Source organism: Chelonia mydas, chromosome 15 (genome assembly GCF_015237465.2).
Source record: "Chelonia mydas isolate rCheMyd1 chromosome 15, rCheMyd1.pri.v2, whole genome shotgun sequence".
Classification (NCBI taxonomy): domain Eukaryota; kingdom Metazoa; phylum Chordata; order Testudines; family Cheloniidae; genus Chelonia; species Chelonia mydas.
In genome coordinates this window covers 6750999-6778470 of record NC_057856.1, presented here as the reverse complement: position 1 = coordinate 6778470, position 27472 = coordinate 6750999, and the positions used below count along the sequence as shown (strand labels likewise).

General features: G+C 46.2%; 2 long non-coding RNA genes across 2 annotated transcripts in view; one reads left to right on the top strand and one right to left on the bottom strand.

Moving 5' to 3' along the window:
* The window catches only part of LOC122463082, a 58112-nt gene extending 42822 nt beyond the window's left edge, over nucleotides 1-15290 (bottom strand). Inside the window, exons 1-3 of the long non-coding RNA XR_006286064.1 lie at nucleotides 15073-15290; nucleotides 14185-14265; nucleotides 11597-11669 (exon numbers count right to left, since the gene is read on the bottom strand). This is a non-coding gene — a long non-coding RNA (uncharacterized LOC122463082). The remainder of the gene's footprint in view (nucleotides 1-11596; nucleotides 11670-14184; nucleotides 14266-15072) is intronic.
* Nucleotides 15291-18086: 2796 nt separating this feature from the next.
* Nucleotides 18087-23237, top strand: LOC122463016. Its single transcript, XR_006285955.1, has 3 exons — nucleotides 18087-18430; nucleotides 18846-18952; nucleotides 23105-23237. It is a non-coding gene; the product is annotated as an uncharacterized LOC122463016 (long non-coding RNA).
* The last annotated feature ends 4235 nt before the right edge of the window (nucleotides 23238-27472 follow it).

The following is a 27472-nucleotide window of genomic DNA, read 5'->3' as shown; positions in this document are numbered from 1 at the left end:
ACAAAGTCCCCAAACCACAACTTTCTTAAGCACCGAGCATGATGGCTAGGACACCACAGGAAGAACAATGCAGTGGCTGAGGCTACCTCATCTCTTTTACAGGTAACATTTGCAAAAGCAGAAGCAAATAGGCACGTAATGGAGGATCAAGGCAGTGCTGAGTTTGATACCTATATAGCTGTGTGATTGCAGGGTATAGCACAGTGTGTCTGTAGAGCTGGGCTGCAATCTGTTTGCTTGGAGATCGTTTCTCTGCTACAGTTCCATTACTCCAACGCCCTTCCCCCTCTGCCCCAGAGGTTTTAGATACTCCCTTTTATCAGACAACTGGTGACCTCTCACCTTGTATCAGGCCAGCTAAGGCTGGATCATGTCTTGGCTAATCACTGCTGCTGGAGACTGGAGCCTTAAAGGTCTCTTTCTACAATGGGAAACTGGGAGTTCACTTTCCCCACCTGTTTCCTCTTTCTTATCACTCCCTCCATCCCCCATCTCACTGTTCACCACCTCCTAGTTTCTACATCTGCCTCTTCCCTCTCTGTAAATATATGTATTCCACTACCTCCTTCTGTCTATCCAGTCCCCTCAACTTCCTCTGTATCTTTTCCTATCCCCTCTTACTCAACTGCCTAGGAGAAGAGTCAGCTAGCAGGTTGGTTGGAATTTGTACCACATGCCCTTTTTGTGGGTGGTCCTCCACCTGGGAGAAGAAAGGTAGAGTGTTGTATTTTTGTATCTCCTGCTTGGATACTATTCACTGATAACAGTCTAAGGAAGGTCTCTTGCTGCAAGAGATCAAACAGGACTAGGAATATAGGGGCCAGCTGGTTATTGAGGGGAAGAGTCAAGAAAATGGCCAGGAGACCATTCTGTATGGCTGTGGGGAGTTTTTTTTTTTTTTTTCATGAAACTTTTCCATTTTTGTCATGCTCCTTTTACAAGTTTTAATGAAAACTGTTGACATTTTGATTAATAAAAATGTTAGAAAATTGTCACTTGTTTCCTACCAACGACAGGGTGGTTGAAAACCTCTTATGATTTTAATGAAATTTGAAGTTGACAAAAAAAATGAAGTTTTAAAAAAATTCAGAATACTTCCCCGTTTTTCAGGCATCTGTGTGTGAACTTTTACAAATCTGATAATTTGTCCGTGAAAACTTGGAAAATCCAAGTGTGTCATTTTCAGAAGGGGAAACCATTTTTAATTACAAATGGACCTATTTTCACTGAAGAGGGTTTTACCACAAAAATAGGGTCAGCTGCAAGTGTTCAACAAAATGCAAAAAAGCCCAAATTTTAAGCATTTCAAAATGTTTCTGAATATTTCACCCTAGTGTTCTGAAGGAAAGTCCTAACCCAGAACTGCAAGGAAATCAACATCATTTATACTAGTAAACATCAAGATTGGAAAGTTTTAATACTGATACTACTAGAGTTGGCTGAAGTTTTTTGGTCAACATTTCTTTTCAACCAGAAGTGATCTTTTTATGGAAATGAATATTTTGGGAGAAAAGTTGTTGCTTTCCAAATTATCCATTTTTCAAAAATGTAAGAATCAAAAATTGAATTTTTTTTTGAAAGTGAGAAAATTTTCCAGGTTCTGGCTTTGTTAAAAATCCAGAAAATGTCCACAGTCTTTAAAAAAAATCTCCACTTCTTTTGAAGATTTTTTTTTTTTTAATGGAACACACTTGCCATTTTCCTACAAGGGCTAGACAGCATTTGAGAAAATATTGGAGAGGAAAAACATTTCAGATGAAGTACTGCACTATTCAAGCTCTGGATAGGGTCTGATTCTTCTCTGTATCCTCACTGCAGAATTAGACTGGGCTCTTGGTCCTGTCCACACACAAAAAACTTCCATCTAAGTGTAGTGGTGCTTTAAACCCAGGCTAGCTGTCAGGGCTGGAGGTGTGGATTGGAGCCTGAGTTACATGCTCACTCAGGCTGGTAACCCACTCGCTTTCCAGTGAGGGACACAGGTTAAATTGCTCAAGTGCTGAGAGTCCTCCACTGCCTTATCCCAATTCTTCTGTGCCCAGGACAGGAATCCTCCTACAATTCACTGGGAAGGAAATATACAGAAGTGCTGCATCACTATGGATGCAGTGGGAATGTCTATACTGCAATGAAAACACCCAAGGCTGGCTTGTATCAACTGCCTGTAGCTTGGGCTTCAGGGCTGTAAAATTGCCATGTAGATGCTCAGACTGGAGCCTGGGCTTTGGGACCTTCCCCCATTGTGGTGTTTCAGAACCCTGGCTCCAGCCCAAGTCCAAGCATCTACACTGCAGTTTCGTAGCCGCACAGCCCAAGCCCCACAAGCTCCAGTCAGCTGTCACAGGCCAGGCACAGGTGTTTTATTGTGGTGTAGACATACTTAGGAACTCAGGTATGGCTTTGCAGTGTGGCTGCTCACACCAAGCTAGGCTAACCGAGGTGCTGATCACCCAGGGTAACGAGTGAGGACATACACTGCATAAACCAGGAGCAACTCCAGCACAGTCACAATAGTTACATTTGTGGGCTACAGGTGCAAGGAAGGGAAGCATCAATCCTGAGAGCCCAGAGTGCTGGTCAAACCTGGCTCCAAATAACTGAAGAATTATAACAATGACGGGCTAATGGGAAACTGGGATCAGCATTCAAATTACAGAGATGTGTCCTGGCAACCTGCTGCTGCAAGTCAGCGTCACCCGCATTCCCATCCAGCGTCTCCCTGCTGCAAACAAACCACATCCCCAAATACTGCCCTCTGCAGAACACTGAAGCCTGCAGACTATCAGTTGAATCTGCACCCATATACTTTCCCCCCTGCAGAACACTGGCTCCACTGTTTTGCTGTCAACCAGTACAACCCCTAGGCAGCCTGCTCATTGAAGTTTGTGATATAAAAAACCTCTGATGCCTGAAGAAACAGGGAGTTCTCAAACCAATGTGTTTCCACAGAGAGAGAGAGAGAGTTTTCCGGGGAAAGAGTTCTGAACTCCAGAAGTCCTGCTCAATCAGAGAGGTTCATACCTTTTTCATATAAGGCTTCGGGTTTGTTTCTTTTAAAGACAATTTACAGAAAAAAGGTCCTCCCTGAGAACATTTACTGGATTATTAAAAGTCATGTGTGTGTATTATAAATATAATATCTATCTGATATGATAACATCACTGTAAGGAACATCACAACCCCAGAGATTTATAGCAGTTATAGTCCCCCAGATTTTATAATACTGATTGCTCTCCATCAGGTTTTCCAAAATATGGTGACCCTTGCACACATCTTCTCTCCTGGTGCCATGGGAGAAGAGACTCTCCAAGGGCACCCCCTGCTGACCATTCTGGGGAAAAGCAGCAGTTGAAATTCCAGGGGAAGCTAGGTTCCTGTTCACCAGGCTCCACATGAGCCCGAGTGCATATCTATACTACACAGTTAAGTCAATCTAACTTACATCCGCATACAGCCACCACAGTAATTACTTTGCTTGTGCATATCTACACATTGCTCCTTGTGTCAGCAGCATGTATCCTCACCAGGGGCGCTTGTACCAATCATACTATCAGCACGGGGCATTGTGGGACAGCTTCTGAAAGCCAGTAACAGTCGCCATAAGCAACACATTGCCTACACTGACATGTAGTCAACCTAACTACATCGATGTTGACTCTATGCCTATCGCAGAGGTGGAGGTAAGTCAGCGGAGCGCAGCAGTTTCATCAGCGGGAGGGAAATTTAGTGTACATGTTTCCATAGGTTGACGTAAGCTGCCTTGCACCAACCTAACTCTGTAGTGTAGACCAGGCCTACAGGAGTTACAGTGATTCTATTAATGCACAAGCAGTTATTGTGCCTTCTTGGGAAGGCACGATCCCCTATGGGATGGGAGATTGTTTTTGGGATTTCTCAGAAGGCTGAGGGGGCCAGTTTTCAGCGAAGGCATGAGAGAAAAACTGAACCTCTCACTTCCTCATAACACCTTGTTATATTTTTCATTCATATATCTCAAAGCATTTTTCAAAAAGATCAATACCATCCCCAATTTTTAGGTGGGGAAACTGAGGCACAGAGCAATGAAGGGTAACTTGGAGTCTGTTTTCATCGGAACCGCAGGAACCCGTTTGTAGTGGATCAAGGGTGGTGGGAGACTCATATTATAAAAGGGGTGCTGTAAAAAAGTGCTTGTTTGTGTGTTCTGGCTACCAACCAAGATCACACATTCTCCCCCCCCCCCCCCCCCCCCCCCCCCACACACACACAATAGCCCAGGGGGAAATTCTCCCCTCAGACACATCCAGGTACAGCTGCCACTGAGTGGAAGTCTGCCTTTACTCCCAACCCACAAACAAGATCTGGCCTGCTGACTTGAATGGGAGTTGCATCTGTGTGTCTGCAAGCAGATTTTGGTAACTGAAGTAGGTTTAGGAGCGTTCTTCAGCACTGACAATCCCCAGCCATCCTTTAGTGATGGGAACCCACAGCCCAGCCTTAGGATTTTTGATTAGGGCCATTAAGATGATTTTTCAGAGGTCCCCCAAATAAGCAAGATATCTTTTGGATATCTCCACATGGGCACCAATGATACTGCCAAGAATGACCTTGAGTGGATCACTGCAGACTACAAGGCTCTGGGAAGAAGGATAAAGGAGTTTGAGGTGCAAGTGGTCTTCTCGTCCATCCTCCCCGTGGAAGGAAAAGGCCTGGGTAGAGACCGTCGAATCGTGGAAGTCAACGAATGGCTATGCAGGTGGTGTCGGAGAGAAGGCTTTGGATTCTTTGACCATGGGATGGTGTTCCAAGAAGGAGGAGTGCTAGGGAAGAGCATCTTCGCAAGCATGCTGGCTAATCTAGTGAGGAGGGCTTTAAACTAGATTCACTGGGGGAAGGAGACGAAAGCCCTGAGGTAAGTGGGGACATGGGATACCTGGAGGAAGCACGAGCAGGAGCGTGCGAGAGCAGAGGGCTCCTGCCTCATACTGAGAAAGAGGGACGATCAGCGAGTTATCTCAAGTGCCTATACACAAATGCAAGAAGCCTGGGAAACAAGCAGGGAGAACTGGAAGTCCTGGTACAGTCAAGGAATTATGATGTGATTGGAATAACAGAGACTTGGTGGGATAACTCACATGACTGGAGTACTGTCATGGATGGTTATAAACTGTTCAGGAAGGACAGGCAGGGCAGAAAAGGTGCAGGAGTTGCACTGTATGTAAGGGAGCAGTATGACTGCTCAGAGCTCAAGTATGAAACTGCAGAAAAACCTGAGTGTCTCTGGATTAAGTTTAGAAGTATGAGCAGCGAGGGTGATGTCGTGGTGGGAGTCTGCTATAGACCACCAGACCAGGGGGATGAGGTGGATGAGGCTTTCTTCCAGCAACTCGCAGAAACTACTAGATCGCACGCCCTGGTTCTCATGGGCGACTTTAATCATCCTGATATCTGCTGGGAGAGCAATACAGCAGTGCACAGACAATCCAGGAAGTTTTTGGAAAGTGGAGGGGACAAGTTCCTGGTGCAAGTGCTGGAGGAACTAACTAGAGGCGGAGCTCTTCTTGACCTGCTGCTCACCAACCGGGAAGAATTAGTAGGGGAAGCAAAAGTGGATGGGAACCTGGGAGGCAGTGACCATGAGATGGTCGAGTTCAGGATCCTGACACAGGGGAAGAAAGGAGAGCAGCAGAATATGGACCCTGGACTTCAGAAAAGCAGACTTTGACTCCCTCAGGGAACTGATGGGCAGGATCCCCTGGGAGAATAACATGAGGGGGAAAGGAGTCCAGGAGAGCTGGCTGTATTTTAAAGAATCCTTATTGAGGCTACAGGGACAAACCATCCCGATGTGTAGAAAGAATAGTAAATATGGCAGGTGACCAGCTTGGCTTAACAATGAAATCCTTGCTGATCTTAAACACAAAAAAGAAGCTTATAAGACGTGGAAGATTGGACAATTGACCAGGGAAGAGTATAAAAATATTGCTCGGGCATGCAGGAGTGAAATCAGGAAGGCCAAATCACACCTGGAGTTGCAGCTAGCAAAAGATATTAAGAGTAACAAGAAGGGTTTCTTCAGGTATGTTAGCAACAAGAAGAAAGTCAAGGAAAGCGTGGGCCCCTTACTGAATGAGGGAGGCAACCTAGTGACAGAGGATGTGGAAAAAGCTAATGTACCCAATGCTTTTTTTGCCTCTGTCTTCACGAACAAGGTCAGCTCCCAGACTACTGCACTGGGCCGCACAGCATGGGGAGGAGGTGACCAGCCCTCTGTGGAGAAAGAAGTGGTTCGGGACTATTTAGAAAAGCTGGATGAGCACAAGTCCATGGGGCCGGATGCGCTGCATCCGAGAGTGCTAAAGGAGTTGGCGGATGTGATTGCAGAGCCATTGGCCATTATCTTTGAAAACTCATGGCGATCGGGGGAAGTCCCGGACGACTGGAAAAAGGCTAATGTAGTGCCCATCTTTAAAAAAGGGAAGAAGAAGTATCCTGGGAACTACAGGCCAGTCAGCCTCAGCTCAGTCCCTGGAAAAATCATGGAGCAGGTCCTCAAGGAATCAATTCTGAAGCACTTAGAGGAGAGGAAAGTGATCAGAAACAGTCAGCATGGATTCACCAAGGGCAAGTCATGCCTGACTAATCTAATTGCCTTCTATGATGAGATAACTGGCTCTGTGGATGAGGGGAAAGCAGTGGACGTGTTGTTCCTTGACTTTAGCAAAGCTTTTGACACGGTCTCCCACAGTATTCTTGTCAGCAAGTTAAAGAAGTCTGGGCTGGATGAATGGACTATAAGGTGGATAGAAAGTTGGCTAGATTGTCAGGCTCAACAGGTAGTGATCAATGGCTCCATGTCTAGTTGGCAGCCGGTATCAAGCGGAGTGCCCCAGGGGTCGGTCCTCAGGCTGGTTTTGTTCAATATCTTCATGATCTGGAAAATGGTGTGGATTGCACTCTCAGGAAGTTTGCAGATGACACTAAACTGGGAGGAGAGGTAGATACGCTGGAGGGTAGGGATAGGATACAGAGGGCCCTAGACAAATAAGAGGATTGGGCCAAAAGAAATCTGATGAGGTTCAACAAGGACAAGTGCAGAGTCCTGCACTTAGGACGGAAGAATCCCAGGCACCGCTACAGACTAGGGACCGAATGGCTCGGCAGCAGTTCTGCAAAAAAGGACCTAGGGGTTGCAGTGGACGAGAAGCTGGATATGAGTCAACAGTGTGCCGTTGTTGCCAAGAAGGCCAATGGCATTTTGGGATGTAGAAGTAGGGGCATTGCCAGCAGATCGAGGGATGTGATCATTTCCCTCTATTCGACATTGGTGAGGCCTCATCTGGAGTACTGTGTCCAATTTTGGGCCCCACACTACAAGAAGGATGTGGAAAAATTGGAAAGAGTCCAGCAGAGGGCAACAAAAATGATTAGGGGACTGGAACACGTGACTTATGAGGAGAGGCTGAGGGAAGTGGGATTGTTTAGTCTGCGAAAGAGAAGAATGAGGGGGGATTCGATAGCTGCTTTCAACTACCTGAAAGGGGGTTCCAAAGAGGATGGCTCTAGACTGTTCTCAGTGGTAGCAGATGACAGAACAAGGAGTAATGGTCTCAAGTTGCAGTGGGGGAGGTTTAGGTGGGATATTAGGAAAAATGTTTTCACTGGGAGGGTGGTGAAACACTGGAATGCATTACCTAGGGAGGTGGTGGAATCTCCTTCCTTAGAAGTTTTTAAGGTCAGGCTTGACAAAGCCCTGGCTGGGATGATTTAGTTGGGGATTGATCCTGCTTTGAGCTGGGGGTGGGACTAGATGACCTCCTGAGGTCCCTTCCAACCCTGATATTCTATGATTCACCCTTTTTCTCTAGGGCAGAAAATAGGGGTCCCAGTTTAGAGCAGGTTTAAAAAAGATAAAGTTTCCACAACAATTTATTAAAATATTGAATTTCAACTTAAAAAATCATCAACATTCCAAACTGTTTCGAGCAGCTCTAGCCCAGCTGGCAACATGGTAGACTATTATTGTGGCAGAGCACAGCAGCAAAACCCAGGTCAGAGAAGTTAAAAAAACTCTATATTTATTTTAAAAGTAAAACAAGGAATACCTTCTATAACGTGACAGCCAACATGCCCACTCTCCTCCACACAACACCTACTCTGACAACTAATTCACAGCTGGAAGCCAAGGGAGTTTTATAGAAGACTTCCCTACCCAGAACACTTTGCATGGAAGGGAAGTCCCACCCCATCTCTCCAGGTGATTGACAGTCTATTCCACCAATCAGCTCTTTCCTTCACTCCTACCTGTACAAGAGCTTCACACCATCCCAGTTATTTTTTCCTTTCTCCAAAGGAAACTATAAACTCCCCAGCACATAGGCGCTGACTCCGTGGGTGCTCCGGGGTTCAAGCACCCATGGAAAAAAAAATAGTGTGTGGTCAGCACCCACCAGCCACAGCTTTTTGGCGGCTGGCGGGAGGCACTTGAGGGAGGGGGGAAAGCACCGAGCGGGGGCTGGGGTCTGCGGGAGGGGGCAGAGCGGGGGCTGGGCCTCAGGGTGGAGCGGGAGTGGAGTGCCCAAGGGGGAAAATAAATTAAAGTCAGTGCCTATGCCCCAGCAGCCAAAAATGTTGCTATACTAGGTGTGCAAAGCCATGCCATTCCACACTGAGAGAGGGACGGGAGGTACGCCAGCGACGTACTGTCAAACAAACAAGCATAAGTTACAGTGCAACAGCCTCCAAGTTGTGTGTCTTTAGAGATCACTGGTGAGGCGTAAGAAGTGGTCCCTAGCACTTTGGCTGTTGGTAACTGAGCCCTTAGGCTGTCCCAGTTGTGTCTGGACACCATTCTGGCAGCTGAGCCCCGAGGCCGATCCAGCTGCATTTCAGCAGAACTCAGTGCAGGATTTAGAGTTCAAGGCCTCCCTTCTTTTCTGACTGTAGGAAGGGACAGGGGAGAGTCTTAATGTTAGGGATATGCCAATAGTATGCTACTATGGTAGGAATCAGCTGTGAGGGAAGCCCCTACCCAGCCCGGGACTGACTCTTTGGTAAAGGGTAAAAAAGATTAAGATGTCCCACACTAGAGCAGGGCTAAGAGGAATTTGGGGAAAAGGGGCAGTGCCAGGCATGGAGAAAGATCCTGCTCAGGATGGGACAGGGGATTGGTTCAGGAGCATGAAAACAACTTCCTCTTGGGGTGCATGTTTGAAAGGAGGAGCTCTCTATCCAATGCAAATCCAAGCCCTTAGTCATACCTGAAAGGGTTAATCCCCCAGGCAGTGCACTAAGTGGTCAGCTGCCCAATAAATTTTACTCCAGAAAGACAAACCACAATCATCATTAGTCACGGCTCATTGGCCTGTTAAGGCTCCTCAGTGAAGTTTATCTCTTTGCTTCTGACCACTGGGCAGCCATATTTCATGCTCCGAAAACAGATGACCCCAGAGGTCACTGAAATGAAAGCCCCTATTCAACAGGTCTGCGAAGGATTTGGCATGGGGCGGGGGGGGGGGGAGGGGGAGGAGGTGGGGAGAAAGGCTGGGGTCAAAACAACACTGAGATACAGCCAGACCTTCAGCCGCTGCTCTGCCAGAGCAGACACACAACACACGCTCAAGTGACCAAGACATGTTAATCCGTTTCAGGATCAGCCAGGGTCAAGCTGGGGCTGGGAGGAACAGTGGCATAATTAGATCAGGGTGACCTCCATAAAACAGTAATGGGCTTCCACAACAGCATTTGCATCTCGTTTCCCATAGTGCTGCACACCAGTTTACTCATCAGCTGTCTAAAAATAGACTCAGCGAAGTGGGTTGTGTTGAAGTGTCAGGGCAGAAGAATCTGCCTTGCTTTGTGACAGGTGTGTAGCTCCGGCCATGCGAGGCACTTTCCAAGGGCTTGGCTGGGTGGGGAATGGAGCAGGAGAGCACCTGCCTGAAATGACGGCTTAAGGGGATGGTATAGTTGGTCAAAAAAGGTCTCCCGGCTCAAAAAAAAAAAAAAAGTTTCCACTAAAAATTTTCAGGATTTTGCATTTAAAAAAATTTTTTTTTCAGTTTTAAACCAGAAGTTTTGGGGTATTGGTGGTCAAAACCCCAAACTTTTAACTGCAAAAAAACAGAGGAAAAAGTGGATTTTTGACAAAAACCTCAAAAGTTGTGAAGAAAGTTTTCCTGTGAAAATTTTCATAAGAAAAAAAAATTGCCGGTCACCTTTGAAGTGTTTGGGAGCACACGTGGAAAAAGAAGGGGGATGCCCGGTGCTGCAGACTGGGTTGAAAGCTAAAGGGCTCGGCTTGGACCTTCCTAGTACCTGGACCAAGATTTTTCACGTCTAGTTATTTTGGACTCCTCTTTCTTGGGTTACTCAGCCTGATTCCGCTTAAAGGGGCCTGGTTTTCACAAAGTGCAGAGCAGCCACCCTCTGAAGTTAGGCACCCAAAATCACTAGTCATTTTCAGACATTGGGCCCTACACTGTAAATATGGGAAGCGTACCTGGAGATTTGAGGTAGCGCAGCTGAAGTTGGTAATGAGAATATTTATATAGCACTTGTCATTCATAGATCTCAAAGAGTTTTCCAAAGCAAGCCAATCATCATCATCTCCGCTTTACTGCAGGGACAAATGAGGGGCAAACTTGCAATTTTTATACAGCAGTTCAGTAGCAGAGCTGGGAATAGCACTCAGGTTAGTAGTGGAGCAACCCAGCCCCTGCAGCCAGTGGGAATGAGAGACCCAGAGGAACAGAAAGCTGAAACTGCTGCTGACAGAGGGGGGTCTCTGCTGCCATGCAAGGAGATTGCTGTAACATTAAGAGAAAGCTCACCTCACCAGCAGGCTTCATCCAGACGGATGAAGGAACAGCCCCAACCCACAGTCCCGGAAGCCAATGGGGGGAGCGGGCGTGATTCGCCATCTTTGATTTAAGACATGAAGACAGAGCAAGGGCAGCAGAGGTGCACACTAAGCCTGGTGCTTTTGCCAGTGACAGTATCAGGTTAGTGCTGCTGGACTGCCACTGATGGGGCTCCTGTGTAGAAGGCTCCTTCACACACAGCCCTTTCCCCCCAGCGAGGCAGAATTCCAAGGAAGCTGATTGACACAGTGTTAGAGATGGCAGCAACTACAGTCTCCCATGAGCACATAAGTCCAAAGGGAATGTCTATTCAACCATCTAGTCACGATCCTTTCACGTTCACTGTTCCTGGACAGTAGAGGGCTCCAGACACAGCTGCCCAGCAGAAGCCCCTGAATACCTCCATAACACGTCTTGAACAAATTTCCAGAAGAAAGGAAGCAGGAGGTCCTAGAACTCTCACAAGAAGTCCTTTTCTTCTGGGATCCTAACTGTCACGGTGATTAAGCAGTGGAATAAATTGCCTAGGGATGTTGTGGAATCTCTGTCATTGGAGATTTTTAAGAGCAGGTTGGACAAACACCTGTCAGGAACGATCTAGGTAATACTTAGTCCTGCCATGAGTGCAGGGAACTGGACTAGATGACCTCTCAAGGTCCCTTCCAGTCCTATGATTCCAGCCTAGTTTTTCAGGCTTTCAGCCCTCTCCAAGCCCAATCAAATGGAAGGCCCTCTATTTTGGGGTGCTTACATACCTTGGGTCTGTAGGTGCTCCTGATCGCTAACAACTCCAGTTGGAGCAACAGAAGCTGCAGGTTCTCAGCACATCTGAAGATCGGGCCCAAGATGGACACTCCAAAAGTAAGACACCAAAAACAAACAAACAAAAATCAGTAAATGCCTTTGAACATTGGAACCAAAAATATCAATTTCCTACTCAACTGCTCTGACCAATCTCTCTTAGGTCCTTATCACTGCGGCATCTGAGCCCCTCAAAATCTTTAATGTATTTATCCTCACAACATACCTGGGAGGTAGAAACGTGCTATTATCCCTATTTTACAGATGGGGAAGAGAGGCTCAGAGACTTGCCCAAGGACTTGCAGGAAGTCTGTGGCAAAGCAAGAAATTAAATCCAGGCTGCCCCAGGCTAGTACCCTGAGCACTGAACCCTCCATCCTCTCCTACTTGCAAGACTAAGTCCAATGATTGCGAGTCCTATAACTCCATTCTTTTCCTCCCTCCCAGCCAATCCCCCACACCACCTCTGCAATAGCACTCTAGGTAAAGCACCCCAGTCTTTTCGCACACTAGGGTGACCAGATGTCCCGATTTTATAGGCACAGTCCTGATATTTGGGGCTTTTTTTTAATATGGTCTCCTATTACCCCCCCATCCCCATCCCTATTTTTCACACTTGCTATCTGATCATCCTATCCCTCACCATACACAGACATACAGAAACTCCATCTCTTTAATACTGTAGCTCAACCAGCAACCCAAAGGAAAGGGCAGCAGTACAACTGCATCATAAAAGCATCAAATCCTCATTTTCCTCCATGGTCCTTTTTAATGTCCACAGGTTGAGGGTTCATGAAAGAGAAAGTACAAACCAGGTATGGTGGAGAGAGGCTGGGATACCTTACGCACCAAGCTAGATTTCATATGGAATGGAAGCCAGGGGTAGAAAAAAAAGTGATCAGCCCCATAACTAGCAATTTATTGTTTAATGATTAGATGAAATGTTTTTAAAAGCATTGCCTGATCCAAAAGCCCTGCCATTACTTAGATATACAAATTAAACTGATATCCAAGCACCAGTTCCTTAAAGCCAATACAGCCTTAATCAACAAAACAAGAGATAGCTGGGGTGGGGGAAGGGGAGAAAAGGGGAAATACGTTATGGATTGTCTTTTCCCCACCACAAACATGTTCGGTTTTTCCCCCAAATTGAAATTGAAAATCAATTTAAAAAAAAAAATTTCGCCAGCACTATCATGGGTAGGTGAGAGAGATATTTTGTAAAAAAGTTCTCTTGCTTTAAATCAAATTTTGAATTTAATTTCATCCAAATTTTAAAATTCAGAAGAGTTTCAACCAGCTCTGGAGTTGGCTGGAAAACAAAAGTTGCAAAATCATCCACATTTTTCCCCCCAAAAAGCCAAGAGAGAAAACTGAACTGAAATTCCATTTTAAGTTGAAATGAAACAAAAGATTCCATTTGATTTGGAAATGGAAATTCAAAAAAAATTGTTGTTTTAAATTTTCCTATCAGAAAATTGTCAATTTGGATATTTTCCCACTTCCCTGTAGAAAAATATGGGGGGGGGGGGGGGGAACAACCACTATTTTCAAAGGGAATTTTGTTTTTTGGTGAGAAAAAAAGTCTGACTAGTCTTAGTAGTAGGTAACAGTGTGACTTACCAGCTGACACCCCCCCACACACATGGCTGGGCATGGCAGGCTCTCCTTTTGCATCCCCTGCTGACAGCCACTTTGGCCTTGTGGGGGTTTTGCAACTTGGCCCTCTGTCTGGGCCACATATAGTTCCAGACACGTCAACTCTCACTCATTGCATGTGAGACTCACTCATCAGCATGCTACGTCACTCACACACGTTCCTAAGCCTCTCTCACTCATTTTGAGTAAGTATCTAGAGGTTTAAAATATTGTTACTCAGGCACGGAAAGAGACAACAATACATCCTGGGCCTCAGAGAAGGGGCTTAAAGCTTGGAAAGCTGCTTTCCAAGCTTGTATAGTTTGGTAGTCATGGAGACTCCAGGCCAGCATTCTATATGTGCATGAGAGGAGGCGACACACGGTTTTTTGGTTTGTGTGAATATGAGTCAAAAAAATGAGTTCACCCAAAAAACAAGCAGTACGTGATCAAAAGTTTGCAGGCTTTGCAAAATACAGTTCAAAATTTAAACTACACTGCGAATTCATGGCCCTTCATTGATTGCCCCAGTAGCAAGCAAGACTTTTTTTTTTTTTTTTTAAATGTACGTTGTGTCGCCAGGAGCTGTCCTGTGACCACCAAGAAAAAAAGATGTAACTCATCATCTGGGAAGTGAAATACACCACACAAATAGAGCAGTGTCTTCACAACCCACAAATTGCCTTTGTGCCTGTGGGAAATCCCTCCCTGATTATGTAAGTCAAATATGGTTAATAATTAGGATTACTGTTATTAATTATAATTATTATTAACCCTCTTCAGGACACTTGAGTTCCCCAGCAGTAATTTCTTTGGTGGCTTTTTATTAATTCCCCATTTATATATTTAACTTTGATAAAATGTTTTGTTTTTTGTTTTGTTTTTTTTTAAGCAATGACCTAACCTGAAAAGTCTCACACTTTGGTCTTGCATCTCTCTTTGGGGCCATAAATCTCATTCTCTGGGGCAGCAACCCTTGGTATCTCTATAGTTCACAAGCCAGAAGTCCAACAAAAAAAAAAGCAGTCCCGTCTTATAGAATATCAGGGTTGGAAGGGACCTCAGGAAGTCATCTAGTCCAACCCCCTGCTCAAAGCAGGACCAATCCCCCAATTTTTGCCCCAGATCCCTAAATAGCCCCCTCAAGGATTGAACTCACAAACCTGGGTTTAGCAGGCCAATGCTCAAACCACTGAGCTATCCCTCCCCCTGAAAAACAACTGTTACACAGAATGGCCCCCTCAAGGATTGAACTCAAAACCCTGGGTTTAGCAGGCCAGTGCTCAACCCACTAAGCTATCCCTCTCATGGGGCATTCTGTCCAGCTCTGGCCTCACTAGTCCTTACCCCTGCTATCAGGGGGTTTCAATAGCCCTTACCCCTTAGCAGGGGGTTTCTGCTCTACCTTCCTCAGCAGGCTAGTGGGGGAACCTAGGGCCCCCCTCTCCACAGGGTTCTGATCCAGGGACTCTTTAATAAGCAGTAAAGCCTGACTATCCAGACCCCTTACTACATCCCTCAGCCACTGCCTACCATGCTCTATCCAAGGCCTTTCTATTCCCATAGCCTCTTCACAAGCTCCCAGTGGATCAGCTGCTGTCTCTCTCTTCCCCAAGCTCACTGCAGAGCTTCTTAGAGCTTTCTACCCCACAGGCAGCTCTACTGCTGGAGAGTTTTCTCTTCTCCCCTGGTAGCAAGAGCCATCCTACTCCCTGCAGAGACTCTGGGGCAGACTTCCTTCCCCCAGCTTTCCTTCACATCTACTTGGGCTCCCCATGGCAGGCCTGTCTACCTTCCACCAGGGATGCTGTCTACCAGTGGACCAGCTCCAGACAGTGGCGCCAGCCAGACTCCTCTCACTGAGGGCCAACTAGCCATCACTTCTCCTTCCTGGTCAGCCCCAGCCTGAGCTAGCTTCAGCCCTTGCAGGGCCTCTATTCAGGCTTAATGCCTACTGCAGGTGTAGTAGGACAAGGCTGAATGAGCCCATTAACCCCTTCTGGCCCAGTGTGGAATGGGTACATCCCATCCCCACTAACACAGCATTACATTTTGAAACCCCTCGGGGCAGATTCTCAGCTGGTATCGGTTGCCATCGTTCTACTGAAGTCAATGGAGTCACACTGATTTTGGTATACAAGCTTAGCGACATAAGGTGAAATTCACCTGAGCACAAAAGTCCCTCATTATCAGTTAAACGCTTTGGGGTTTGTAGGGAGCATTTGTTTCTTTGTTTAACTTGGCCGGCAGCTGGTGATTTTACTGAGGATAACTGATATTTCCAATCTGGAGGAGGTTCCGTACCTGATCATATCAATTTCATGGCACCGCGGGTCAAATCTGGGGCTGAAGCCACTTTGCCATCAGTGCCTCTTTAAACGATGCTCCTTAAAAGCAGCTCTCCTAATTAAGCTGATGTGTGCTCTCAGGCGCCATAAATCAGGAGGTACTAAGTAATGGCTTTTACAGTGAGGGGATCTGAAGAGTAAGAAGTAACCAGAGGAGCCCCAGCTAAAGTTCTGCTGAGGAAATTCAGTTAAAAAGAGCTTGCCTGAATCTTATTTTAAAATGGCTATTTATTCATATATTTATTGCAAAGTATATCACAGGCCATTTTAATACAAAGCAATGGAGATGCTGTGGTTTGGGACATCAGATTCCCACCCCCTCCATCCCAAATTACAGCTGTTTAAGAATGCTAATAATGGTGCAACTACATTGTACACAGGTGCAGTATATTCTACCCCTGCACAGCTGCCACTGTCATGTGATACCTCACCTGGGGAGGAAAGAATTCTTCTGAAGGGGTGGAGAGATGATAGGCCCTTGGTGGCTCCATTCCCTTTCCTCCCACCAGGGATACTCCAGTTCCACGTGCTGCAGGCTTTCGGAAGGAGATTCAAGTGGCTTTCTGACCTGCGTCTGGGTGTTTCAGTTCTTTGCCCACAATCAGATGGCTGAACTCAAACCAGGACACTGGAATGAGCCATTCTAAGGCAGCTGGGACAGCTGTAAGAGCTAGGCCTATATGTATGCATTCAGATGCCCAATCTGCCCCCTGCATGCAACTTACATGGGTAGTCACAGAATCATAGAATAACAGAGTTGGAAGGGACCTCTGGAGGCCATCTAGTCCAACCCCCTGCCCAGAGCAGGACCAATCCCAACTAAATCATCCCAGCCAGGTCTTTGTCAAGCCTGACCTTAAAAACTTCTAAGGAAGGGGATTCCACCACCTCCCTAGGTAACGCATTCCAGTGTTTCACCACCCTCCTAGTGAAAAAGTTTTTCCTACTATCCAACCTAAACCTCCCCCACTGCAACTTGAAGTGCTTTAGTGCTGGTAAAAGCTGTTGGGGTCCTGGTCACTCAACCCATCTCTCTGGTCACACCATGGGTATAGCATAGCCAGCATCAATGCAGCTGCCTCACAATGGGTCTGAAGCCTGACCTAGAGCCAAATGAAAGGCACTCTCTGCTGAGGCAGCCACAGAAGGGTCTGGTGGTGGGGAGTGGGTTTTGTGATGTGGCACCCGTTCAGCAGCAGCTAGACTCAGACCCTACTGCTCCCAGTTCCCATTTTAAGTCTCCCTCTCTGCTAAACAGGAGGGTTCAGGGCTGACCTGCAGCTGGTGTGTTCTATCCGAACTGGAATTTAGTCACCTCCTTTGCCCTACCACCTTCCAGTAGCACAGTGACCCCTGACAGGGACATTCAGTCAGCGATTGGTCAGGTGGAACAACACCACTTTCCATAGCAAGATCTTACTTCCTGCGGAGTATTGGCTTTCCAAAGAATGATCCAGGCCAAACCTAATTAGGTTGTGAGAGCTAATAGGCTCATAGTAAACTAGGTAATCTATCATAGTAGATAGTAAATGTAGTTTAAGCAAACATAGTAATCTGTCTGCCTGAGATACTTATATAGCCCCATTTCCATAGTAGCTGAGCCCCTCACAATCTTTGAGACTTATTTATTCACGCAATGCCCCTGCAAGGTAGGGCAGTGTTGTTATCCCTATTATACAGATGGGAAACTAAGGCACATAGGGTACTACACTGCAAAAACCAACAACAACAAAACCTTACTTTGCCAATGAGTTGCATTGACTAGTGCTTGTGGGGCTCAAAATAGCACAGTAGCGTCCCTCTCAGAAGTTTGTGTGCTATTGGAAGGTGATAATGCTAATGTGGTGGCTACATTTCAAGGGAGAGGGGGATTGGCAGTGTAGACATACACTGAGAGACTAAGTGACTTGCCCAAGGTCACAGTGAAAGTCTGTTGCAGAGTAGGGAATTGAACTCCTAGTTCCCAACTCGTAAACTAGCACACTCACCACTAGACCGTACTTCCTCTCCCCTGGGCTGCTGACACATGATGATAACAATAAGGTGTGAACTGAGGGGCTCTTGTTAAGGAGAGCGGTGGAGAATACCAGCGTAAGAATATGAAAGACACAGTGCCCATGGAGGCTATAGGTGGCACTACTTTGTTCAGTTCTGTTTGTTTACAGGCCTTACTGTAGCATCCGACTGCCTGTGAGAACCTGGGACGAAATGGTCTCAAAGAGGAGGAGGGAAGAGACCTTTTCACTTCAGTTTATTTCTTTACAATTAAAACCTTTAGATAAAAGAAAAACACAGTTAGAGGCTGGTTATTTCCCCAGCTGCACACAAGTTAGTGATTACCAGTGCCACGGAAGTGACCTCCCCTCCCGAACTGCTCCCTACATATGTGCATATGGAACGCAGAAGACTCCATCCCTCCTGTCAGACCCCCACCCCAGACCAATCCAATTACCTTATATGGGTACAAGTAGCTTAATTGCATACCAGTTTTTTCTTCTCACTCTTCCCCATCTCCTGCCAGCCTTCCCTCCTCCTGCCAGTTGGGCTATCTGCCTTAGTGCCAACTGCTGTTCCCTGGAATCCTTGAGTCAAGAAGGCAGCAGGACGGTATACAACAGCCCAGCTGCAGGAATAGCCTGGTAGAGAGAGACGCAGGAGGACAGGCATCGTGCAGAAGGAAAATTTACAATCACGGGCCTGGGCCTCCTTCTTATTACATTTTACACAGAGCAAGCTAGATTGAGTTACAGCTGAGTTCCCATCTGCTTTACCGGCACTGTTTCCAGACCCAAGGATCGCAGGGTTAGTCATGGAGATGTCTGCTGTGGCCATTGACAAATGGAGACTTATAAAAAGAGCAGGAGATAGATCATATTCTCAGAATGGGATTTAGCCATCCCAGCTCAATCCAGAGTTAAAGAAGCCCAGCTGGCATTTCCCCAGCCCCTAGGATATGTAATATTAACGAAATCCGATGAATCTCTTTGTTATGCTGAATAATTCAGGCATTCTTTTTGTGTTAGCCTGATACACATTTGTCCTGTGCCTTGTGTCATCATTTGTGTTGGTATAACGTGGGTGTTATTCCCTGTCCTGGTCTGATAATTCTTTGTTCCCATAGAGCAATTGTGAATGGGTCCCTCTGGGATCAACTCCTCTGAGATTTAGCCCAGGTAAGTGAGAGTGACCATTTCTTTATCTTTCTTTTTTTTAAAAGATGGATTAATTTCAAGAAAAAAACCAAAGCTGACTCGGGAGATTGGAAGAGGAAACAGAACCGTCTTGCACCTCTACTTGAGTATAGATTGAAGCTCACCCAAGTTGGTAATTACTGATAGTTTTCTCATATAATGGCTGTTTTTTCCGTGAATGAAATAAGTTGATGGGTTTTGGTCCAGTTTCTAGTCAACAGCTGTCCACATCCCCACACTACCTATAACTGGAATTCCCAGCTGAAGGGACCTGTTCTGATGAGACTGAGTTCTCAGTTTTGAAGACCCAATGGGTTCAGGACGTTTGGACCTGCTCTGTATAAGTAAGTATCCAAAGACCTGGGTGCTCATTCAAAACAAACTCGAACTCCAAATCTTCTGAAATTCACCCATTAACATAAGGAAATGAGATATGGTCCCACGCTAAACTCCCATGTCCCAAAAGACCCAAACATTGGTATATTCAAGATCCATATCCCGCTTTTGCAAATGGGTCCCAGGTTTATAACAGAACAAGCTGAAACTTCAGAGCCAAATCTGGATGTATTGTGAACGTGAATTTTGCAGTTTGGTACTATTTGTAATAAAGACAAATTATTTCTGGTTCTGTCGATCCCTGAATAGTCCATGAAATATTCAGGGCTCAATTAAAACTGGGAAACAGGAATCTCTTACCTGGCCATAACATTTCCTCAGTTGTTTGGACAGTGAGAGGGAAAAGAGGCTGCTCCAGATTAGAAGCCAGGCTGCACCCCAGAAAAATCTCCTCTAATCATGGACAGTGTTTTGCCGTATTTTATGCAGCACATTGGAACAAAATGTTTTCACAGCCATTTTATTGAGCTCCCTGCTGGAGCCAAGACAATGCTTCAAGAAAATAAATGGCATAGCCATAAAACTCATATAAAACCACAATGGGAAGCAATGAGATGCAAGGGGATAACATGCTGGCCCCTCACTTCTGGAACATTCTGGGTAAAGATTTCTTGAGTCACAAATGAAATAGCGTTTGGGAGGCTCTCAGGTTAGTCTCTAGTGGACAATTGTCTCTGTCAGAAAACCACCACAGACTGTAACTGTTTTCCATAACTGGCCGTCTCTGTTCTGAAAAGACTCTAGAGTGAAATAACAGGGGTGTGCTGGAAAAAGAGCGGATTGAAAAATGCTAAAAAATTGTGCACTGGAAATTTCTTATTTTCTTTTAATGTTTTCAAAATTTCCCAAGGAAAATGGTTTTTTTTTAATAAAAACCCCAAAACAACAACAAAAATGTTACTTCAACATAAATATTTGGTTTTCAAAACCCAAACGTTTTTACTAAAAAATATAGGGTATTGGTTTTTGTTGAAAAACCAGACAATTTCAACAAAAGTGACTATTTTAAATTAATTGTGGTTGAAAAGTTCATTGAAAAAAATATTGTGACCAAAAAAATTGTGTAACTTGAGACCCTGGTGCCTTGGCAGACGTGGGTGGAGAACCCAAGACTGGAATACAAAAGAGTGCTGTGGGTTAGGGTAAAGATGTGTTGACCGTAGCTAAGGAAAGCAGAGTAGCAGGACATGAATAGCAGGAGTGTAGCAGAGATGGGCAGGAAACAGGTTTTCCCATCTGGTAAGAATTTTCAAGATTTCAAAATTTTTTCCTGCCCCGTGAATTGGGCTGAAAAGTTAAAATCTTGAAAAATTTCATAAACTGAAAATAATAATAATAAAAAAATGTGGATCGGGTCAATTGAAACATTTCATTTTGATTTCACTTTATTTTTTACTTTTATTCAAACCCCCTATCAGTTACTTACATTTCTGAATGAAAAGGCGCTTTGACCCAAAACCTGGAATTTTTTTCATTTACAAAATGTCAAAATGGGACATTTTGACAATTTCAATGCTTTTAAAAAAAATTGTTTGCAACAGAAATTCAGCAAAACTGGCCCTTTTCTGGCAGACAGTTAAGGTTTCAACAGATTAGGATTTTCCAACAAAAAAGTTTTGTCAAAAAGTTCCTGACCAGCTCTCAGGTGCAGGCCAAGACTGCAGTGAAGGGTGGGCGAAACTTGTGCAGCGCCCGACTATACTTAATGTTCTCAAACACTTGCTTCCAAGAACATCACATTCAGCTCGCAGAAACTAAGTTTACCAGAGGGCCATCAAATTTCCATAGGAGGTGTCCCCCAGTAAAGCTGTGCCCCTCATAATCTAGCCTTCCCCATTCCTGACACTTGAATGTGACACATGGCTTGTGAAAGAAGCCAGTGGACTTCCCTATTGGGTAGGATGGACGCAGTTGATTTATGTGCAAGAGGGCAGTGTCACAGGCTGACTGGCTTTTTAAGGCAAGCCAGAATCAGACCTGGCAGCTATCCCCCAGCTGAATGCGATATGGAGACTTTATTATAATGACTGACCCCACTGTGAGGAGATCTGAGACGACTGCATAAACAGAGTGGAGAACTCAGTTAGAGGAGGATCCCAGGAGGGAGGGAGTTCCTGTGCTCTGGGAAGGGCCTGGGGAAGGCAAACTGAAGACAGCCACAGAGATGGAATTAATCTCTGTGTGGGCGTGGGCCCAGAAAAGGGGCAAGGCCCAGAAATGAAATCCTGAGGGGTGGGTGTTCCAGCAGAGAAAAAGGGTGCTGGGAGAATTTAGGAAGAGATGAGAGGCCTGGGAAGCAGAGGAAGGGTTGTGTTCAGCACAGGCTGCAGGGACGCAGCACATGGGGCTTGGAGGTAGGAAGTGACCTAGGGAAACAGCAGCATGTCTGATGGAGCAGACCTAGCTACTCAATATGGGGTCTCTGGGCCAGAATGCAGAGCAGAGGGTGGGTCTGGGTTCCCCTACCAGCTCTGAGGAAAGGGCATACAAGGCCAAAATAAGAACAATTAAGTTCAGGGGGGCTGGAGAACGAGCCTAAAGGACTAGCCCAAGAGGGAGCAGAAAGATCTTTTGGGTTGGGGTTTTTTTTTTTAACTTTTAGTTGTACTTTTTTCATCCCAGAAGGGGTCCAGACTAGACAGGAGTTAGCAAGAGGGCTCTCCCTCAGGCCATCACAAGGCCTAAGACAGGGGTGGGCAAACTATGGCCCAGGGGCCACATCCGGCCCTCCAGACATTTTAATCTGTCCCCCTAGCTCCCACCAGGGAGTGGGGTCCAGGGCTTGCCCCGCACCAGTGCTCCACCCAGGGAGCAGGGTTGGGGGCTTGTCCCACTCCGCACGACTCCTAGAAGCAGTGGCATGTCCCCCCTCTGGCTCCTATGCATAGGGGCAGCCAAGGGGCTCCGCATGCTGCCCCCGCAGCTCCCATTGGCCGAGAACCGCAGCCAATGGGAGCTGCAGGGGCGGCACCTGCAGACAGGGCAGCACACAGAGCCGCCTGGCCATGCCTCTGCGTAAGAGCCAAAGGTTCCAGGAGCTTGTTCTGGGAGCTGCTTGAGCCGTTGGTTCCGGGAGCTGCTTGAGGTAAGCGCCACCTGGAGCCTGAACCCCTGACCCCTTCCTGCACCCCAACACCCTGCCCCAGCTCTGATGCCCCTCTTGCCCTCTGAACCTCTTGGTCCCAGCCCAGTGCACTCTCCTGCACCCCCAACCCCTCATCCCCAGCTCCACCCCAGAGCCTGCACCCCCAGCTGGAGCCCTCACCTTTCCACCCCCTGCACCCCAACCCCCTGCCCCAGCCCGGAGCCACCTCTCGCACCCTGAACTCCTCATTTCTGGCCCCACTCCAGAGCCCTCACCCCCTCCCGCACCCCAAACCCCAATTTCGTGAGCATTCATGGCCCATCATACAATTTCCATACCCAGATGTGGCCCTCAGGCCAAAACGTTTGCCCACCTCTGTTCTACACTCATGAATACCCCCATACAATGGCCAAATATGTTGCAAATAATCATGGTTGCTGCTGCAGTGCCAGGACTCCTGGGTTCTTTCACTGATTTGATGTGTACAATATAGAATTGTGTGTTCTGTGCTAGGCATGGTTATATGTGGTTTCCCCATTTCCAATCCATGCTTCCCCCATCAAAATGTATGTCCTGGCCTGTTATTGAGCTCCTTTAAATATATATGCCCAAATATTTTTAATATGGGGGAGGGAGGGGAGTGGGAGTGGATGGAAGAAAATAAATTCCCCTTCACATAATCATCAGAGGAGGACAGTTCTGAACAATGACCAGACCATCCCAGCACCGACGATGACAGCAATTTCAGACTTATCACGCCCCAGCACTATATTAAGGAACTGAGATTACATTGTTATTCATTAGTGCAACATCTGTTGGGAATCAGCATGGAGCAGCCCGATGTGATTGCTGAAGAAGCACTGTGACGGGCGCAGGAAGCATCTCCCGCACAACTTACAGGCCTGTGCCCTTCCTGGGGTATCTTGTGGCCTGTGGAAATCAGTGGCATTGAACATACAGTAAGCAGTCACTCACTTTTGTGCTAAGGGGCATGTGCTTGAAGTAGAGAGACAGAGATGCATTTACCTGGGTTAGATGCTATCTGCTTCTCCCAGCAGGGCATGAACTCCAGTAGTAATCGTGATTAGTACTGTCCTAGTAATCATGCGTGCCTCATAAGATAGGCAGTCTGGTTCAATGAATAGGGCAGTGGGCTGGAATGCAGCAGATGCAGGTCCCAACTCTGACCTTGCACAAGTCATTTCCTCTCTCCGTGCTTGTCTATTTAGACAAGAGGGTAAACACTTCAGCAGATGGTCTGTTCCTATATGTGTGTGTAGTGCCCTCCACCATGGGTCAGGTTAAGGTGGCTGCATGCCCGTGAGCTCCCCCAATCCTGAGGGCGGTCCATGGCCAGTTTGGTGCTTGGGGCTGCTCCACTTTACAACCCTCTCCATGGTGAGGCTGTTCCATGAGTAGAGTGTGTTCTGAGGTCCGTCTGCAGGTTGAATTCCAAATGAAGAGTAGGTTATTCTTGCCTGATTTCTGGCCTGATTTCTCTCTGATTGGCCTGGAATAAAGAGCAATCGATCCAGTCAGCTGGTGAGGATGTCCTGGTATGTACCAAGAGAGAAGGCGAAGCTAGACCAAGAGAGAGGAACCATCCAGGTGGATATACATCTTCCTATGCAGCCAGAGTGCTTGCAGTGTGAAGGTCCAGCAAGGCAACGTGGATGAGTTTCGCTCATTCAAGGGGTTATGATTCCTCTGTGCTTTGGTTAAGTCTTCCATTGACTGCAATGGGGTTTGGATCAGGCCTTTCATTCAGATCTTGCAAAACCGGGTAGATTCATAAGAAACCTGGTTTATTTATTGACTTAGCCCTCTGCCCCTATATCCCACCTCCCCTCAACAGGATTTCTGGGACCATGTCTCCTGTCAACAGCCTCCCAAAGTCCTTAGAACCCCAGTTTCCTTTAGCTTTAACTGTTTTTTTAGGAGGAAGGAAGCAGTTGCATCCTATCAACCTCCCAGGGATCTGTAGAGGTTGGAGCTTCATGGGGCAACTGGTTGGCCTGATCCTCCCTCTGAACTGGTTAGTCAGCAAAGATCTATTGGCCCCTCTAATCCATGGGAAAGTTCTTCAGGGCCAACAGTCCACGTTCCCATCCAGTAGCAGGAGTCAGAAATGTCCCTGCAGCCCCACTGCTTCTCCTTCACAAGCTGTTTTACCCAGCCAGAGTAGAAGATAAACTGACATTCAAATTAGCAGCAACAGGACTGAAGGGGGATATCATGGGCCTGCTGCTGCTAACTGGAGTTGGGAAGCAGATGGGTAGCTATTTAGCTGATGGTCTTTTCCATGGGCTGGAGTGAAGGTGGATTCACACACAACCCCCGTAAAGATCCCAGACTAAGGAAATGGGAAAGTCTAGTCTACTGCTTTCTATTCTAGTCCTTATGCCACGCCCCTCACTGTGGTGTCTGAGCACTTACGGTCTCATCCACATAGAACTGTGCCACCTTAACTTCAGATGCGATTTTGAAACCAGTTTTGTTAAACAAATACCCAGCGGCTACATTGATGCTTTTATTTCAGCGTTAGCCTGGCTTATTTGGATTTAGCTTAAATTGATTAGGAACAAGGTTAAGCTAAACTGCAATAAGCTGCTCTTACAAGAAGATCCTGCACACAGGGGTTTGCACGACTTTAACTAAACCAGTTCAAATTAGCCAGTGCAAGTTAGAGTATTGACAAGACCTAAGACCGTAAGGTGGTTGCACCTTGGACAGCCTGAAAAGGAGGCCATCCAATTGCATCCAAAATGATCACTACCACCTGCAGACTATAAGTGTGAGAGGAGGACAGTGGTCCATCCCTGAGCAGGTTGGGAGAGTAGTGGGACAGAAGGGTTCCATCCCCAGCAGTACACCCTTTAAGGTAAGGTAGGGTCATTAGGGGAGAGGAAGGTGACAGAGATGTAGATAGCGTGTAGATAAAGCTGGCTCAAGTCTTCTCTTGGACCTCAGAGAGGTGTGGGTGTGCAAGGTAAGTTCTGCTTTGTGTTGGGTTCCAGCTCAGTTCACCAATGCCTTGCAAATCTCTGAGATTTACCTTCCCCGCTGAACTCCCCACAAGCCCTTTGCTGCCTGTCATTGCTGCTGCAAGTCTCTCTGAGGGTGCTCAGAAACCTGATGGAAAATACTCATGAATTAATTGATTCATTGGCACACACAAAGCATCCAGTCCAATTAGTGATAAATAATGTATGCCATCGAATGCTGTGGCTGGGATCTGGCAGGGACAGTATTGATCCAGGGTGGAGAAGGGAATGGGCAGCTGTTTCCATTGTTGGAGTTATAGAACCTGAACTGAGGAGTTGATCCTTCCATTAAAAAGAAGGGAGGGCTGGCCAGACACTAGGTGAACACAGTACTGGCACACAGCAAAGGGGCAGCCTTATCTTATTCTGTAGCTCTCTAACAAGTCACCTGCTGTACAGACAGGGCCAAATTCTGCGTTCAAACATGCAACTCCCATTGACGTGAAAGGAGCCACCTGAATGCACCCCATTGTAGAATTTAATCTGTTGATTGCAGTGGGACCCAACTGTGTGTATAAGAGGGGAGGGTGTAGCCCAAAGTACCCTAAATAACAGCATATTTATAGAGGATGCTGACTTTCAAAGCTCAGCAAATGTGGTCACAGCATTTGGAAAATAAGGACCCAGTCCTGAAGTCTCATGTGAGAACTCCCACTGAAGTCAATGGAAGTGGCAGGATTGGATACCTAAATACCTTTGAGGATCTGGACAAACACCCCATTGATTTCAATGACAGCTAGTGCCTACATACCTTTGAAGATCTGGGCCTTGGTGCCAGTGCAAGAAGTTACATCAGTGAAACATTAAGACTGAGAATTTAAACAAACTTCAGAAAATGCAGAGGTTAAAATTCTCATGGAAACTCACGTACCTGGCATGTCTCTGCTTACGGCTGTGTGTGTATTCATCAGTAGTAGGCTAGATCATGGAGAAGGCCATATGCCCAATGCAGTCAGCACATGGTTTATTTGCAAATGTAAACCTGGGATTTCCTGACTTCAGTGCAATTAAATTCTCAACCTTATGTGGGCAATAAAGGCCTGGGGGAGGGGGAGTTTGGTTATCTAATTTCCTTGTTTTTATAAAGGAGAAGGAAAGGAAATAGGGATGAGAAAACAAAGGAAAAATTTAATTGCTTTCACTGATGCCTCGAGATCCTTCCCTCTGTACATCCCCATCAGATCAAGAATCCCATGAGAAAGAGATGGTGGAGGACGGGCAAAGAGTTGCAGACTGATAGATTGCAGTATCTTGTTTTAACCAAACCCATTAATCCTTCCTTCTCTTTAATGGTCATAGTGTTGGTCCAAAGCCTAGTTGAGTCAACTGGAGGTTTTCTATTGACGTCAGTGAGAGCTTTGGATCAGGCCCCAGTATTGCAGGTCATCGTACAGTGAAGAGAGAATCGGGGAAATTCCTCAGGATCTAGTTGATTCAGGAGCATAGAGCTGACATCCCCTTTGGAACAATAGTGTCGTTATTACAGGCAAAGGAAATATGATATTTCCACTTCAGGACGGTTATTTGGCCCATAGTGGTAAAATATTATTTACTTGCCAAAGTCCCACTGGGGTGGTAAAAATATAAATACCACATAGTATTATGTATTTGTTCTGAAATGTGGTTAATGACTGTGTTTATTGCAGCTGGCCACTGCTTAACAGGATATGGGGGCCTGTTGTGAAGCATAAAACTACTGCAGAAGGATGGAGCCAGAGCGATTCTGTGCCTGAATGTTTTCAGGACTTTCAGCAACACTGAAAATTGCCCATTCTATTCTATATACGTTTTTATACCACGCTTATCATTGTAGTATCTAAGCATCTTCCAGCAGAGCATTAAGCAATGTGACTATATACTGTCATACACATTTTTTCTCTTATCCTCTCCCCAGAGGGAAAAACATGTGCAATCGAGTGTCTTCTTTTGGTAGGTTTATTAAATAAATATCCTTGTTGCTATGTGATTCTATTAGAGAAGGCAAGGTCAAAGAAATGTGCCTCGCACTTGGAGCAGAAAGTGGGGAGGTTTATGATGGTCCTGAGTTCTTGGGGAACTTCATTCCACAGTCATGGACCAGCTCCTGGAGAAAGTTCTATCTCCTGCAGAGATGAGAATTTACTCTTAT